Raw genomic sequence first — 10,991 nt, 5'->3', positions numbered from 1 at the left:
CTGGGCGCGGGGGCCTCCCTGCCACCTGCCCGCTGCCCATCCCACATGCAAAGCGTGACCGCCGGGGAAGGAAGGCGAGCGCGCGCCCACACCGGCCCTGCGCCGCGGCGACAGCGACAGCGAGCAGCTCGCCTACTCTGTCCGTCTGCGCTTACCCAGCATGCACTTCCAGGCCCCGAGCTATCTCGGAGCTGCAGCCCCAGGGTCAGAGCGGCCGGAAGAAACAGGAAGTTTGGGACGGTCCTAGTCGTGGGGCCGGGAGTCCTAAACGGCAGGCCCTTCGCTCGGCTCTGCCGCTCCCTTCCCCCGCCCCCTCCCTCTGGCGGACTTCCCTGGGGTCCGTTTCGGGGGCTGGCCCGAACTCCAAAAATCCAGATGTGTTTGGGGGGTCATTCAAGGCGCACTCCCAGGGTTCCCTTCGCCGTAGCATCTCCTGGCTTTAGGGATCGAGGGGTGGGAGGGGGAGGGAGTGCTCCCGCCCTGCGGGTGGGTGGGTGGTGGTAGGCCCCGAGGGTGGTTTGTCTTCTGCCCGCGGAGAGGGAGAAGGACGCTAGGTGGGGTGGAGGTTGAGGGCTGGAAGTTAGCCTCCCACAGCTATCTCTTGGGCAGGTAGGACAGAGGTTGGAACCTCTGGTGTCGAGTCCAGAGTTACTGTGTCCCCTCCCCTCCGCCAGTTAGCTTCGCTCTAATCTGCCCTCCGCACCGACTACGGCTACCCCATCAGCAACCATCGCAGTAACGTGCACTGCTGTTAACCAGGGCCGCCGGGGCAAGGGAGACAGGATGCCTAACGCAGCCACGTTCCTCGGGCAGAAAACTCAAAGGGCACGCCCTGTTGAAGGCGCTCTCCATCCACACACCCCTTTGGCCAGGCAAGAAGGACTGGAGTCTCAGTTCCCTTGGCCTCCCTCTCAGTCTCCATCCCTCCAACACCAGGCAACCTCACTCAGCTATCTGCAACTATGGCTCTCCCTGGCCTAGAGCTGAGAGGGGTGGGGGTCACGGTGGATCCCAGTGGGTGGTGCTGATCCTAGCATGCCACTTGGCCAATCCTTTTACGGTTGTGCAGACAGGCCCTTTGTGTAGAGGTGCTGGTTCTCTTCTCATAGCCTTATACTCCCAGCCGGGAACTTCTCACTCCCAGCTCACTAGGAGTTTCTAGGTTCTCCTGGTTACCTAGACCTAGTGTGCATCTTCCTAGATTTCCTGAGAAGAAGGCTGGTTAGGAGAACAAGGATGAATATTTTGGAAGTAGGAAAGTGAAGGTGAAAGCTCATTGGCTGTAGAATGATTGTGAGACTGTCACTGTAGTTTCTGTCCCAGACACCTCCAGGCGGAATTAATTGGCCTTTCCTCTGGGCTCCCATAGCATAGGATTTATACCTCTATTATCACATTGTATTGTAATTGTTTGTTTACATGTTTCTCCCCCCTGCTAGAGGTGAGTTCCTGGAGGGCAGAAACTATGTCTTATTTATCTCTGCAGCTCCCCCGCACAGATCCGGGCTCACAAAAGGGCTGTTGAATAAATGAATCAGAAATGGAAGGGATTCAGTTAGATGACCTCCAGGATCTCGTTCAGCTCTAATATTCTGTGATGCAATTTAAACACGCACCCATAGTTGCACTTACATACATGTAAACACACAGCAAATAGACAAACACCATCATGCCACAGTCCGGGTGGAAAGCGAACAGATGTTACATGATGCCAAGTAACTGGCCTTTTGAAAGTTGAATCTTCAAACCTAAACATCTGAAGTGTCGACAACCAACGTCATAACTGGTTTGGCTCATTTTTTAAAAAAATAAATTTATTTATTTGATTTATTCATTTTTGGCTGCATTGGGTCTTCATTGCTGCACGTGGGCTTTCTCTAGTTGCGGTGAGCGGGGGCTACTCTTCGTTGCAGCGTGCAGGCTTCTCATTGCGGTGGCTTCTCTTGTTGCAGAGCACGGGCTCTAGGCGTGCAGGCTTCAGTAGTTGTGGCTCACGGGCTCTAGAGCGCAGGCTCAGTGGTTGTGGCGCACGGGCTTAGTTGCTCCGCGGTATGTGGGATCTTCCTGGACCAGGACTCGAACCCGTGTCCCCTGCATTGGCAGGCGGATTCTTAACCACCGCACCACCAGGGAAGCCCTGGCTGATTTTTTTTTCCACTGCTCTGACTTTTTAAGTAGCCATAGCCCTACATGTGGAAACAGTGAACATTTGAGCTGAAAGGGCCCTCTGAGATGCTCTGGTACAAGTCTCTTCATTTTACAGAGGAGAAGGTCCAAAGTCAGACAGGAGCAGAAATGTCAATCCCGCATTCGTGCCACTTGGAGCGTGAACATGTATGACACGCTAGTATGCAGACACAGCTGCTGACATGCACAGACGTGGGTGCATCCCTGAAACATGTGCCACCACTACACCTGGGTACACCCTTCCCCCAACACCCACCTAGCAAACAAGGACGCCCCCACCCCCGTGTGGCTGCTGAGCAAGGAAGGGAGGGCAGGGGTCAGCCGGGCCTAGGCAGCCCTTGCCAGAGTTCGAAGGGGACCGAGAAGCCTACAGGTTTGCAACTGCCATTAACGTGCTTGGCTCGCCCAGCTCCCCTCGGCTCTCCTCGGTCTGCAGAGGGCGAGGAGAGGAGACATTCCGGGCTCATTCCAGCGAGCCGTGTGCACGCTGCAGGCGTGGTATGTGAGCAAGCGGCGGGCTTCCAGCTGCTGCCTTCGAGGGCTGACAGGCAACCCCCTCCCCCCAGACAAAACTCCTTACCCACCGCTGGCCTCTCTTCACATGGGCATGATTAAGGCAACCAGGATCATTGCAAGCCCTTCTCAAAAGGAGAGAAATTACGGCTTTTTCTCCACCTCGCCTGCCCACCTTTTCCTAGGGGAATCTCCTCTCTCAGACCCACCTCCAAGTGGAAGTCCAGGCAGACTTAAACGCCCCGACCCCCGCCAGCCCCGCTAGCCCTCTTACAGCATGCTCCTTTAACACTCCCGTGGATAGCTTGCACTCTAATCATTGGTGCCCATTCATTTCCCGCCATCAGGGTCCTCTCTCCCACCTCTACCCCACTTAACGTGAGCATCCCTTCCTTGCCTTTGTAGGGTGCTCTATAGCTTTCAAAGCGTGTTTTATTTTACCTTTACCACAACCCTATAAGGCAAGTATTAGCAGCTTCATCCTACACACCAGGAGACTGAAGCTGAGAAGATAAGCAAGCTGCCCAAAGTCACACAGCTAATACGTGAGGATGGGGCAGGGCCACAACCTCCATTTTTGACTATCAAGGGCATGTTTTGCCCACTCTGCCACCCTAATGCCCAGTTGATGTCCAGCTCCCCAAAGCGAGGGAGACGCCTTTCTGCTTCTTTTGTACCTCCAGGGTACCTGATGTAGCACGGGCTCTGCACACAATGGGCATTCCGAGGCCTGGGTAGACAACAGACCGATGATGCCACCAGCCAGAGAATCCTGGAAGCTCCAGGAAGGGAGAGGCACTTTCAGACCAAGGGTGTTGTGTACCACCAGAGTCTTTTCAGCAGCACCCCCCCCCCCCGCTTGTCTCAGTCCTAACTTGCTCAGGGAGAGCAGTGCCAAGGCCAGAGAGGGGAGCATCTCTAGGGTCTCCCCTCCCCCTCTCTACTGGGGCTTCGGAGTGCTCAGAGCTCATGAATAAAGCTAATATTGGAACTAGTCGTCTACTAGTTCGAGAGGGACTGTTGTCTGGATCGTTCTTTGCAGGGACAGATTGTGCCAATAGAATGCCCCAGGCCCCAGCTCTTTCTTGCGGCTGGCTCAAACCGAGGGCGTGCCCCCCCCCCCCGCCGCTCCACACCGCCTTTTTATGAGTCTCAGCTGATTTCCCTTGAGGGCCGCCCTCCTCGACAGCCCCGCCCCTCACCAATCGGACTCCCTCACTGTACCTGGGCCCCGCCCCGACTGTCCTCAGGGGCGGGGCCAGCCCTAGGGCAAGCTGGGGCAGGAAGTGGTTGCAATTACACACTCCCGCCCCGCACTGGCTGCCACTGCTGGAGCGACAGTGCTAACTCGGCCGGCCCCAAACGTCAGGGTAGGAGCTGGAAGAGGGCTCGGCCGGGGGCTCCTGCGCTGGAGCGAAGCTCGTTTCCTGAAGCAAGGGAGCTTCCAAGGCTGGGCAACGCTGGAAGCCTCAGTTGGCTGCTGGTCACATCCAAGGATGAAGGGAGGAGATCGTGGGTCTCCGTCCCCATCCCAGCATGGCAGCCACTAGGCACAATCGTCCCTTTTAAACCTGGCCACTAGCTAAAAGCAGCTTTTCCCAGCTGTTTGGGCCCCCTGCTTGCGACTGCCAGGACTGACGGCCCTGACCCCTCCTACCAGGGGAGGACAAGCTTTGATCCTCTACTGCTGCAAATCACCAGAGCACAGTGGCTTTATACCCCCTACTCCTCTTTAGTTGCTTGGGCATTCCCATCTGGGGCCAGCTCTGGGCCAGGTGGAGGGTGTGGCTGGTATGGCCCAAGCCATGTGCTAAATACCACGTAGAGAGAGGGATGGGGGAGTTTGAGAACGTTTGGCTGTGATGGCTTCAGAACAATCTGGGGTGGACTTTCACTGAGAGCATTTTTAGCTCAGCAAATTGGGGCTGCATTAGAGGAACGGCGGGAGAAGAGGGCTCAGTGAAGAGACTGGAGAAATGAAGGGGATATGGGAGTACGGGAGGGAATGGGGATGAGTGAACTAGTTAGGGTTTTAAAAAAACGGCCTAAAAACCCGGTGGATGCAATGGGGGCTCCTCTTTGCCCTTCACTAACATCTTTTCCTGCAAGACCCAGGCTCCTTCAGTATGTCTGCACCCTGCAAAGCCCGCACTCAGCCGTTGCCTTCCCAGCTTCAAAGCCCCATTTCACATCCTACTAAAAGCTTCATCACACCCTCCTTTCCTTGTTCAACTGAAAGTGCTCCTCTTCTCCCAGGCCAGGCCTGCCCAATCCGCTGAGGTGGTTGAGGGCTCATTTGGGGGCTACCCAAAGAGGAGGGTCTCCCCTGCTCACCCCACCCATCCATCCTGGCAGGAGCCAAAGGCTTTGTGGCCCCGTTTGAGGGGCTACTGATCAACAGCCTTTTCCCATGGGCTTCCAGGCTCCCAAGAGACTGGGAAGCTGAGTCATAGGCAACTCCAGGCTCCACAGACAGCACAGCAAGAGAAAGAGGGAAGACAAAAAAGAAAAAGGTGCAAAAAGACAAACGGGGGGGCAGGTTCATTACCTGGGGAGCAGACTCTTAGCCCTGGCTTAGTCTTGCTTCACTCATACGTGGAGATCACAATCAGAAGATTGCCTCTGAATATGAAAGATGATGACAGGACACAGGATCAAATAAAGAAATAAGGATGGAGGTGTTTTGTAAACTAGTAAGTTCTATACAGATGTGAGGGATTACTATTATTATTGCTATGCATTATGAATTTTCATTTTGCTCCCATGGGTCTGGTTTATTCAATACTCTCCTTAATAGAGGAGCATGACACAGCCAGGTTAGCCTTGAGGCTTTTGAGGCCCTGAGTGAAGCAGTGTGTGTGTGTGTGTGTGTGTCTGTGTGTGTCTGTGTGTGTATGTGAGTGTGTGAGAGAGAAAGAGATCCAGAGACACAGAGGTAGGGAAATGGGAGGGAGCGACTGGGTGGAACCCCTTCCCTCAACATTTGCCCCTGGAAAGATAGGGTTATAATGAACAAGGAGCCATTTGAAGGGGAGAAGACCTCACAGATTACATGGCCAGGGAGAACTAGGAGACAAGTCTTGTTCGTCTCTGCACCCTCAACACCCAGAACAAGCTCCTTCTGAGCTCAAGTGCTCAATGTCTGCCCGTTGAATGACTGATGGAAAGGCTGCTGGAAGGAAAGAGCGATGGGTGTGCCCACGCTTCTGTCTCCTCTGCTGCCCTAGTGCTGACTGTGTGCAGATGAGTCTCAGCTCCTCCCTTCAGCTGTAGGAGCCATGTGCACCAGCCCAGTCCCCCGAGAGCTGATATGTCCCTGCAAGTCTGTGACAGTCACTGTACCCCTGATGTCTCTGCCACAACTAAGTGCCTGGTGTTCGGAGGCCCTGCACACAGCCAAGGCCACTTGCACCACACGTCATTGCTCTTTGAAGCTTCACAAGACCCTCCAGTCTCTTGCAAAGCCTCGGGACCATTCTGAACATCAATCAAAAAACAAATGGGGTCATGGATGGGGAAGCACTTTGTGACCAGCAAAGCCCCATACAAATGTAAGGGATTATTGCATTGCATCTCAAAAAGAGCATTCCGACTCTTTGAGGGTTGTAGTTATTTGGATTTTGGCAAACAGGAGTTTACCACATTATAAAATGTGTGTGTGTGTGTGTGTGTGTGTGTGTGTGTTGGGGGGGCGTCTGCACAGTGCATGTTCAGTGATAAGACCCACAGATAGAAACCTACTTGGCCAAGTAACACAAAGAGTCATTTAGACCATGCAGAGCCATACTGGTAAGTTAACAAGAATTCAAATTCCCTGGCCTTCTATCTTTTTCAATATGCTTCTATATAGGTGCTCTCATCAGATTCTCCCCACAACACTATGCCACTGTTAAGTCTCTGTGACTTGAGTTCAGTAGAATAAAGCACACAGTGAGCTCCGAGGAATCTACTTTTGAAACTTGCAGGCTCTGAGAACTTTGCCTGGGAGAAATTTTCAGGCAGAGAAAAACATGGTCTGTGTAGGTCCTGGCAGGGCGCTCCAGACCCATGCCAACTTCCCTCCATTCTCTGTCCCCACAGAGCAGCTCTACAATGCCTCCATAACGACCTCCACACCAAGAAGAAGGCTCTCTTTCAGTCAGTCATTCAATCAACAAACATGTTTTGAGTGCTTTCCCATCAGTTCCAGGCCTTCTGCTAGACCCTGGGGCTACAAAAATGAAGAAGCCTTCATTGCTCACCATTCACCTCTCGCCTCTCAAGCGACATGTTTTGTAGCATCTTTTCCCCTTCAAGGCTCTCCTTGATGTTCATTTTATTCTGCTGAGTGAAGCCAGGGCTAATGGTTTTGAATCCAGCCCTGGTTGTTCAGTCTCTGATTGGGCAACAAGGGGCCCCTTTGGAGAGGGCGGTGCTCAGAACATCAAATGGGGCTCTCAGACATGGGGCGCAAGTATCACAAACCTCCAGAGGAGATGCAAGCCTGACTCTTTTTTCTTTTTTTTGTCCACACCCTTGAAGAACCAGGAGAAAAATCATGCGATTAGCATTGTGTTGGAATAGCATTCTCACCTTGGGTTTTGTCAGAGCAGATGCTCTGCTCTGGGTCTGGAAATCCTCTCTGGTAAGTACAGCTTAGGCTGTCGCCTTTTGGTGGGGGTAGTTAAAGGGCTGTCTTATTGGTCCTCAGTACATGGCCATGTGCATTCTTGGTGGGGAAACTCTAATTAGTTAACTAGAACATTCAAACAGAATGCCTTCCTGGATTTTGGAATTTTCCAATTTAGTAACGGTTAACTTCCACCTCCTTTCTTGTTTAGCTTCTTGGTGTGGAAAACCTTTCTCACGTGCATGAGACCACTTTCTAGATTGTCAGTAGACTTTAATGAGCAACTCAATAGAACCTCTCTGTTGACTGGGTGTCTTGCAGGGATTTGCAACCAGTGGATCCCAAACTGGGGTCCCTGAACCCATAAAAGCCTGGGAGATAATCAACGAATTGCGCTGGTATTTCATAAAGTCTAGTGAAACGTACCAGCATGAGGTTGCAGAGGTTAACTACAAGGGCAAGTGTTTTTGGCTTTGGCTGGAATTAAATGACCTCAGTGTGACTATCTTGGGCTGATCTGAAGTTCTGGCCCAATTTTGTATGTATCTGATACATTATTCAATGGAAAATTATTACTTTAAAATATATCCTGTTTAAGTAGATAAATATTTTGAGTACAGAGGGTTAAGAACACAGACTCTGGAACCAGACTGCCTGGATTCAGATACCGACTTCAAAACTTAGTAGCTGGGGGACTTCCTTGGTGGTGGAGTGATTGGGAATCTGCCTGCCAATGCAGGGGACATGGGCTCGAGCCCTGGTCCGGGAAGATCCCACATGCCGTGGAGCAACTAAGCCCCTGAGCCACAACTACTGAGCCTGCGTTCTAGAGCCCACGTGCTGCAACTACTGAAGCCCATGCGCCTAGAGCCTGTGCTCTGCAACAAGAGAAGCCACTGCAATGAGAAGCCCACGCACCGCAAAGAAGAGTAGCCCCTGCTCGCCACAACTAGAGAAAGCTCGCGCGCAGCAATGAAGACCCCTCCCAAAAAAACCAAAACAAAAACAAAACTTAGTAGCTGGGAATGGATAAACAAATTACGGCACATCCATACAACGGAGTATTATTCGGCCATAAAAAGGAATGAAGATACGTGCTACTATGCAGAGGAACCTTGAAAACTTGATACTGACCAGAAACTAAAAGCCACATATTATATGGTTTCACTTAAATGAAATATTCAGAATAGTTAAATCTGTAGAAACAGAAAGCAGATAGGAGGTTGCCAGAGTCTGGAGAGTGAAAGGGGAGCAACTGTTTAACAGGTACAGAGTTTCATTTTGAGGTGATGAAAACATTTTGGAACTAGTTAGAGGTGGTGGTTGCACAATGTTGTGAATGTACTAAATGCCAGTGAATTGCACACTTCATTTTTTTTCAGTGTTGAATTTATTTTTAATGAAAACATTGATAAATATTTTCTAGATTTCTAATTTTTGAAATGGAATGTTTTTATAGAATATTTTGTTAGTTCAAAACACTTTAAAAATTTTTTAATTGAAGTATAGTCGATGTAGAATATTATATAAGTTACAGGTGTGCAATATAGTGATTCACAACTTTTAAAGGTTATACTACATTTATAGTTATAATAAAATATTGGCTATATTCTCTGTATTGTATAATATATCCTTGTAGCTTATTTTATACATAATAGTTTGTACATAATAGTTTTATAGAGCACTTGCTTATTCTTTTTACTGAAGTATAGTTAATTTACAATGTTTTGACAGTTTCAAGTGTACAGCAAGTGTATCTTCTATACACACACATATATATATTCTTTTTCAGATTCTTTCCATTATAGGTTATCACAAGATATTGAGTATATAGTTCCCTGTGCTATACAGTAGGTCCTTGCTGTTTACCTATTTTACATATAGTAGTGTGTATGTGTTAATCCCAAACTCTTATCTCTCCCCCCACCCCAAATTGCACACTTTAAAATTGTTAATTTAGGGACTTCCCTGGTGGTCCAGTGGTTAAGACTCCGTGCTCCCACTGCAGAGGGTGTGGGTTCCATCCCTGGTTGGGGAACTAAGATCCCGCATGCTGTGTGGTGCGGCCAAAAAGTGAAATAAAATAAAATTATTACTTTATTTTATGTGAATTTGACCTCAGTTAAAAAAACCTACTAGCTGGGCGACTTTGGGCAAGTCACCGAACCTTTGTGGGCTTCAATTTCTTCATCTGTAAAAGGGGAAAAGAATAGTATTTACCTTATGGAGTTGTTAGGAGTATTTAAAGAGTAACTATTTGTAAAATCCTTTTAAAAAATATTTATTTATTTTTATTTATTTGGCTGCATTTGGTCTTGGTTGTGGCACGCGGGATCTTCCATTGCAGCGCGTGGGCTTCTTTCTAGCTGTGGCGCACAGCTCAGTAGTTGTGGCACGCAGGCTTAGCTGTCCCACAGCATGTGGGATCTTAGTTCCCCGACCAGGGATCAAACCCGCATCCCCTGCATTGGAAGGCGGATTCTTAACCACTGGACCACCAGGGAAGTCCCTGTAAAATCCTAAAACAGTGTTTAGCACACACTAAGTGACATATAACTGTGTGTTTAAAATGGGGTCTATGAGGGGGAAAATAATGAAACCTTTGGTAGTGAAAAGTTTGGGGGTCCCTGGTGAAGATAAAAATAGAAAAAGTGCTCAATGTCTTTCAAAGGGTCATCTAAAAATCCTCTGGTTCCAACTTCCCGGTAGCGCTTGTTAGAAATTCAGAGTATGAGGCACCACCCCAGACCTATTCAATAAGACCCTGGGTTGGGAGGGTGTCTTGGAATCTGAATTCTGACAAGCTCCCCACTCCCCCCAAGTGATTATTGTGTATATTAAATTTGAGAAATTTTGGTGTGAGCAATTTTTTTTTTTCACGGTACGCGGGCCTCTCACTGTTGTGGCCTCTCCCGCTGCAGAGCACAGGCTCCAGAAGCACAGGCTCAGCGGCCATGGCTCACGGGTGCAGCCGCTCCACGGCATGTGGGATCTTCCCGGACCGGGGCACGAACCCGTGTCCCCTGCATCGGCAGGCGGACTCTCAACCACTGCGCCACCAGGGAAGCCCTGGTGTGAGCATTTAAAGTGAGTATGTACTGACGGCAGAATGCTGGCTTCCTGGATTTTAAAAAAAAGTCTAAATCCCAGGTCTCAACTTGTTTTTTTAATCATCTTGTGACGACTGTCTTCCCAAAATGGACAGTTCTTCCTCTGGAGCCCCTTGAAGTTTAATGAGCAAGAACAGACACACAAGAACACATATAAACACACAGGCCCAGAATAAGCACGGTATCTTTACCAAGTTATCTACAGCAGCAAAACCATGTGCTCACTCTAGGCTGTTAATGTTGGAAGTACTATGCTGGGCTGTGTGGAGGACACAGTAAAACATGGCCCTTGCCCTCCAGATACTTGCAAATTCTAAGAGAGAAGATGGCTACTGAAAAGGCTGGGTGGGGTGTCCTGGGAGTGGTTGATTTGAGGAGTGGCGGGGGGGGTGTCGGGGGGTTGGGAGACAATAGTGTGGCCCGGACTTGAAGGGTCCCATGCCCCCACTGAACACCTACTGTCAAACAATCCCAAAGTATTCCTGGAGTTCTGCCTCCTTGAATGCTCCCAGAAACTGTGGGCGATACACCTTCTATGACTATGACAAGTCCCTCAGATGGGGAGGTAGAAC

Source organism: Aethalodelphis obliquidens, unplaced genomic scaffold, assembly GCF_003676395.1.
Source record: "Aethalodelphis obliquidens isolate GAN/ISIS:26980383/991018 unplaced genomic scaffold, ASM367639v1 scaffold77, whole genome shotgun sequence".
Taxonomy (NCBI): Eukaryota; Metazoa; Chordata; class Mammalia; order Artiodactyla; family Delphinidae; genus Aethalodelphis; species Aethalodelphis obliquidens.
This window is presented reverse-complemented; position numbering follows the sequence as displayed.